The sequence below is a fragment of the Artemia sp. Qi Xiang Cuo genome, chromosome 15, assembly GCF_049724085.1.
Source record: "Artemia sp. Qi Xiang Cuo chromosome 15, ASM4972408v1, whole genome shotgun sequence".
In the NCBI taxonomy this organism is placed as follows: Eukaryota; Metazoa; Arthropoda; class Branchiopoda; order Anostraca; family Artemiidae; genus Artemia; species Artemia sp. Qi Xiang Cuo.
Genome location: NC_142808.1, coordinates 54106104 through 54113114, shown reverse-complemented (window position 1 = coordinate 54113114; position 7011 = coordinate 54106104).

Here is a 7011-nt window from a genome sequence, read left to right as displayed (position 1 = left end):
TTGTTAGACCTCGATCGTTTTCAGGAAGTAGGGGTTATGTGCTTCTACTGAATGGTGTCTTCACTATAAACAAGAGTATAGTTACTGCCCGTTTCTCCAACGGTAAAAGTATAAGGCCCACTGCGTATTTGGCGCTTTACAAAAAGGAATTGTATTAAAAATATTTTCTTTTGTTCTTAGTGCAACATTGAAAATAAAATGAAAATTGCGACAGACCCTGGGTTTAGCAATAGGCCCACTAGGCCCTGGGGCTTTCACCATTCCAAAAGCTTTGAGGGTTTCCCCGAAAATCTTGCAAAAACGGAGCGGTAAAAAAGCTTGGGCCTAGATGCGTCAAAGCTTTAAATCCGGCCTGAGTGAAACAAAACATTGAGCTGGTGAGCTCTCAGCAATTAATATTATTATATATCCAATATTCAGTTCAAGTTCATTCAGTTTCAGTGTATTAGTTTTTACAGAAACTGTTAATTTATTTTGGAATAAAAAATATTTTGAGATTGGAATTTTTTAAATTCCTGAAACTTTGGACCTCAAACACGAACAAATATTAATTCTAAAAAAACTTTCCGAAAAAGCGTATCTCTATAGAAAATTATATTTCATACTAAACTTCAGATCAGAATAAATAGAAACCTACAATAGCTCAAACTACAAACAAAAGTAAATTACTATTAAAGAATAAATGAAACCCACACATTATGAAACTTAAACTAAAAACAACCAGAAATTACTATTAAAGAATAAATGAAACCCAACACGAACTGAAATTAAATAAACAATAATATCAAAATCATACAACAGGTATTAAAATAAATGAGATAACAAATTTCAAAATAAGTAAAACTTAATCTAAATATGCAAATCAATCTTAAAATTAACAAAAATATTTTGATATTGAGTTATCAATAAAACCCAAAACGAACAGAAATCAAATAAACAGTCAGATCAAATAAAGAAACAATATTTACTAAAATGAATGAGTAAATAAATCTTCAAACAAGTGAAACTTAAAATTGAATATGCAAATCAAGGTTGAAACTAGCAAAAATCTCTACAAAGAAAAGTTTGGGTTTTGTCTCTTCCTTTCATTGTAAAAGTCTAAGACTACTACGTCATTGGCGCTTTACTGAAAATGTACTATATTACAAATACTTTCTTTTGTACTTATTACAACATTGAAAATAAACATAAATATTACTATAAAATTAAATTTTGAACTGATGAGCTTTCAACAATTAAAATCATCATATATCAAATATTTAGTTTAATTTTATTAGTTCTTTCCAAGACTGTTCAAGACAAATATAGTTTCACTACAAGCAAGAGTTTGGATACTGCCCCCTTCCCTTACTGTAGAATTCTAAAGCCTACTGCGTCATTGGCGCTCTACTGAAAACGAATCATATTACAAATATACATAAAAATTAGAGTAAAATTAAATTTTGAACTGATGGTCTTTCAAAAATTAATAGCATTATATATCAAACATTCAGTTTGATATTATTTGTACTTTTCAAGAGTGTTCAAGACACCTATAGTTTTCAGTAAAGCGCTAATAAAGCAGAATGTTTTAGACTTTTACAATGAAAGAAGGAGACAAAACCCAAACTCTTCTTCGTTGAGATTTTTGTTCCTTTCAAGCTGGATTTGCATATTCAATTTAAAATTCACTTATTTTTGGATTTGCTTAGTAATTTATACTAGTAACTATTGAAAATTTGTTTGCTATGATTTTTATTTAATTTCTGTTCGTTTTGGGTTTCATCTATGCCTCAATAGCAAATATTTTTTGTTTGTTTTAAGCTTTATTTGCATGATCAGCTTACATTTTAGTCGTTTTGATGTTTATTTATTCATTTATATTACTAACTATTGTATGTTTTTTTTGCTATAATTGTTTATTTAATTTCTTTTATTTTTGGCTTTTATTTATTATTTAATATTAATTTCTGGTTGTTTTGAGTTTGAGTTTTTGTAGGTTTCCATTTCTTTTTATTTTAATTTTAATATGTCCTTTACTTTTCTTTATAATAATTCATTTTTGGATTTTTTTTTTTTAATTGATAATAAAAAATTAAACTAAAATAAAGATAAATAAATAAAATTATAAAACTAGAGAGTATATAAAATAACTATAGAAAAAAAACAGACAAGTCCAGATAATAAAAAATCGAAAAGAAAAGATGAAACATTCGGTGTATAACGTTGATTAGAAGTAAGTGATTGTTTATCGGCAAAGAACTTCACGTAAAAAAATTAAATATAAAAATTTAAAAATAAGGGAAAAAATTTGGGCACATAATCCCCCAAAAAAATCTAAAAAAGATATTCATTTTTCCCAGCTGGAAAAATCCGTTAAAGAAAAAAGGATATCAAAAAAAAAAAAAAATTGTGTCTACTGATCCCATCTCATTAAATAAATAACTGAAACACCATTTTAAATAATTTTTCGATTTGTTATTTAAAAATTAAAAAAATTTTAGTATTGCATCACATTTTTGGCAGTGTTGTCAGGTTGAAGCTTAAAAAATAGAACAAGGCAAACTAGTTAATGAAATTCGACAACAATTTTCATCCGAAAAATCGAACATTAAAGATCTGTGTATTCACAAAGGCAACTACGTCTACAAAGGAAAGCTACATAGAGGTGCCTTTCACTAAAAATTAAATTTCCGACTTTTTCTAATTTTTATAGGTAACTTCATTTATTTTTATAGGTAAAGTTTCTACTTAAACAATTAAAAAAAATTGATTTCCTTTTCACTGCCTTTGGAACTTAAAAGTTTTGAGAGATAATTAGACCAGCAACGTGCAGTATGAGTCCTTTTCCATTAGGAAGGAAAACTAACATTTCTCCATTTTTCTTGAATATTGATTTTAATTTATAGCTGGTTAGGCTTTTATACTTGTACCTAAAATGTACATTTAAATTATTTATTAAAAGCTGTAGAAATATTGATTAATGAAAGAAAATAAAGATTAATCAAAATCGCTATACGAAATAATCGTTAATTTGATTTAATTAATTAATTTTTGATTCATTAAATCAATTAGTTCATGAATCAATTTAATCAATTCAGGCGAGAATAATATTTAAAAAGTAAAAATTACTTCTAGAGTAGAGCCCCTATTGGGTATGTCAGATGATAGCTCTTGTCTTACTGCGAAAAATATCTTTTGCTACTCTAGGAGTACTTTTTCATTTTTAAATTTTATTCTCGCCTTAATTTTTTCCCACTCGAAAAAAACTAAATAAATATGAATATAAAAAAAATTTTGTGGGTTTGTTTTACTATTATTTTAGCCCCCCCCCCGAAAAAATCCTGGAAAGGACCCTGCCACCCCCCCTGGAGGCAGGACATGACCCCAGCCTACAACAACACAGTGGTCGAAATTTCACGTATTTATTCTTTTTCTTTTTTGTCCGTAAGACGACAAATGGCACCTTGGCTTAAGGTTTCTTGTCATGATTACCAGCAGCTGAAGCAGCAAAACTACTTATTTAATTTGCTTCTCCACTGCCATTGGTTCTCACCGTTGTTGTCTAGAACATGGAGGCTCTTTAGTCACTTGCACATTACGATGTCTTTTCAATATTACCAAATATCTATTCAGCTAATAAATCTGGATAAGGGCAAGAGAATGAGAGCTCTCCTCATATACATGACGAATTCTGTTCGTTTGAAGCTTTAAAGTAGCTTTTTATGTTCATTTGGAAAGCAATGTATTTAAATAGAGAAAAGAGCTGGGCTCGTGCGCTCTCTGTCTAGCAGTTGTTGTCGGGTAAGCAACTGGGTAAGAAACTGGTCGGTTCGGTGCCACTGGTGTTGTTACCAGGTAAATTCGGGTAAGAGAAACCTCCGCCGGGATATTTATAGGTTTTTTCTTTATGGGTGTCAATGTCCGGGAGATCTGTTTTTCTCAAGCGGATAAATCGGTGATTGCGCCAAATCTTACCACCGTTATAAGATAAAAGATCTAATATCTAGAAGAGTATGGAAGTTGTTCAGTTACAGCAGCTTTTTTCCTTCTTATATTTTCTTGCAGCTTCACCCTCATCTTTTCTCCTGCTGCAATAGAACTGAGATCTTGGGCTGGTCTGTTGTAATACATCTGCTGGATTATCTGGGCATTTCTCCTGCTGTGTTCTATCCCTACTTGATTTGTGTATTTCGTCATTAAATCTTGTTGTACAACTGGCAGTATTAACCGAAGTTGTCGATTCATGCTTAGCTGCACTGGAGACTTGAATCCATCAACAGGTACTATCTTAAGCTTCAATAATACAAGATATGTATCGCTTATGCTGTCCAAAGTCTTAGCCATAATCGCTTTGCTGTTTGTATCAATTACTCACTCAACGCCAGTCGCCTGTGGACATGGGGGACTCAAGGCTTAGTTTCAATGCTCCAGGTTTCAGTAAATGTCCGGAAGTCGTCCGAGGAAAGCTGTTGGACATTATCAGAAGTCATTCTTTTGGATATTCCTTATCTGGAAAAATGTCCTTTGAGCTACACTAAAACTTTATGTGAGTTGGTATAACTCAGCTTATCCACTTCGAACATAGGGCTGTAGCAGTCAAAAGTGATGAGATATTCGCTACCTAGAAAAGTGAATAAATCGGCACCGAGAGGCTGGAATGGGTATTTTGATATTTCTGTGCTGATTATTATTTTTTGTTGCTGTCCTGATACACACTTAGCACAGACTTCGCACCTGGTGACCATTTCTTCTGTATCTCAATGGATATTTGGCCAGAAAATTGTTATTCTTGCCCTTTCCTTTGTGTTGGTCATTCCTAGATGTGACATATGTAGTTGCTCCAAAATATCTTTTCTCCGAAAGCTTGGAATGATGTTCCTTTCTTCTTTCAAAATTACGTCTTCATTGACAGTCTGTTGGTCACGATAATTTCAAAATGATCCAGTGGCTGACGGTGTCATCTTTCGTTTGTTGCGCCATCCCTTTTATATAACACGTTTCAAAACGTTCAGTTCGGAGTCATTTTGAGTCTCTACTCGGATCTGTTTCATCATTTTACTCGATATTGGTAGATCTCTAAAGAATATGTGTACAGCATCTCTATTTCTTGATTCTGATTTAGAATCTACATTGAGTATATGCATTCTAGACCAGGTGTCAGCTACCGGAATCTCTTTTACAGGTCGGTAGTGAAATGTAAAGTTGCATTGTTGTATACTCAACATCATTCTTTAAAGTCGCTGTGGCACCGTGTAGATCGGTTTGCTCAGTATTGACTCCAACGTTTGTTAATCAGTAGTCACGCGAGCTTTTCGGCCGTATAAGTAATTATGAAAATGCTTAAACGCGAAATTTGGTCACAGACTTTCTTTTTAATTTTGTGAATAAAGTTTATCTGTCTCTGATAAGGAACGTAAATTAAATGCTACTGTGCCTCCATCTGCTATCAACTGTGCTCCAAGACCATGTATTGATACGTCTGTAATAACCTCTGCGTTGGTAGAAATCTAATCGAAGTATAGGAGGTTGATGAAAATTGCTGTCCGAATGTCTTTCCTTGCAGCATTATACTCTTCCTTCCACTGGAACTCCTTGACCTTACCTAGGTCTCTCAGTGGCTGATTCAGAGTAGACCAATTTGGAGTGTGTCTAGATAGATAGTTGGATATACCCACTAGTGTTTGAAGCTTTTATTTGTTTGATGGAATAAACATTTCACTGAAAGAAAGTGTTTAGCCTGGATCGGGTTGACTCCTGAGATTGTCAACAGGTGCCCAAAATAAGTTATACTTTTTTGGTATAAATTCATGTGTATATATAGAATCTCCCTCCTTGTTCTCGTGCTCTCTGTCGCACTGATCGTAAAACAAATTTATGCTTGTTGTTTTTTTTTTTTTAAATATAAATAAATTTAGTAAAATATAATTAAAATTTTAAATAGTATTAAAAAAAACTAAATAATTTTTTTTTATTAATATTCTAGGGACACGAGTCCGAAAAATTATCTTTTAAATATAAAAATTCAGAATGTGGTGTTAAATGAATTAAGAATTTATGATTCTTAATATAATATTATTTAAAAATATATTATTTATTATCAAAATTTAAAAAAATTTTCATTTTAATTAAATTTGACCTAGACTCATTAAAAGCAATGTTTTTTGTAATAGTTTATTTTTATTAAAGTGATTAAATCGACATGATCTAAACATATTCTTAAATCTCCATTTGGTTTGTGAACCCAGACAATGGATTTAACCCATTCTGTGGGTTTTTCAACTTTTTCTATCGCGCCAAGTGACTCTAGACTATCTAACTCTGCTTTCAAATTTGGCTGGATAGCAAATGGTACGCGTTTAGGCAGCTGTTCTGTTGAAATTGCTCCATCTTTAAGATGTATGTGGAAGGTCCATAGTAGCGTGCCAATTCCTTCAAATCCGTCTTCCTATTTGTAACTGCTCTTCGTTCCCAAGCTTCAATTCTGCTGCTTCTCCACAGTTCAGTTTCTTTTTATCCAATCTGGTCTCCTAATCTGTCAAAACTGCTTATAAAGGCATCGAATGGTACATTAACTTTAGTTGTTACTCAATAACATGATTTGGTAAATATTGACTGCAAAAAAAGTGATAGGAGTAGAAATTATCGAACGATACCTGAACACTCGGGGACTTTGACAATGTAACGGCATTACCTTCTGTCTGACTTGTATTTTTCTTCAAAATACGAGGAATGCCCAACGCAGTCTGACCCTCTTTGAGCAGCATGTCTTGCTCCAGCATCCGCCAGTGCATTGCCATAAATTCCCAAGTGGGGTGGTACCCACAAAAACTTCAAATCCCTAACTTTTTTTCTTGCTTCCAAAATTTTGTTTTGGAGGATTTTATAACAATTTTCTTCGCAGTATTTTGACAGTTTTCTAATCGCACTTAACGAGCCTGTACAGTCGAGTACGGACTCGAAGCTTCTCTTCTCGTTGACTATTTACTCACAACACGAATATAACGAAGTTAGTTTTGCTTCTTGGCATGA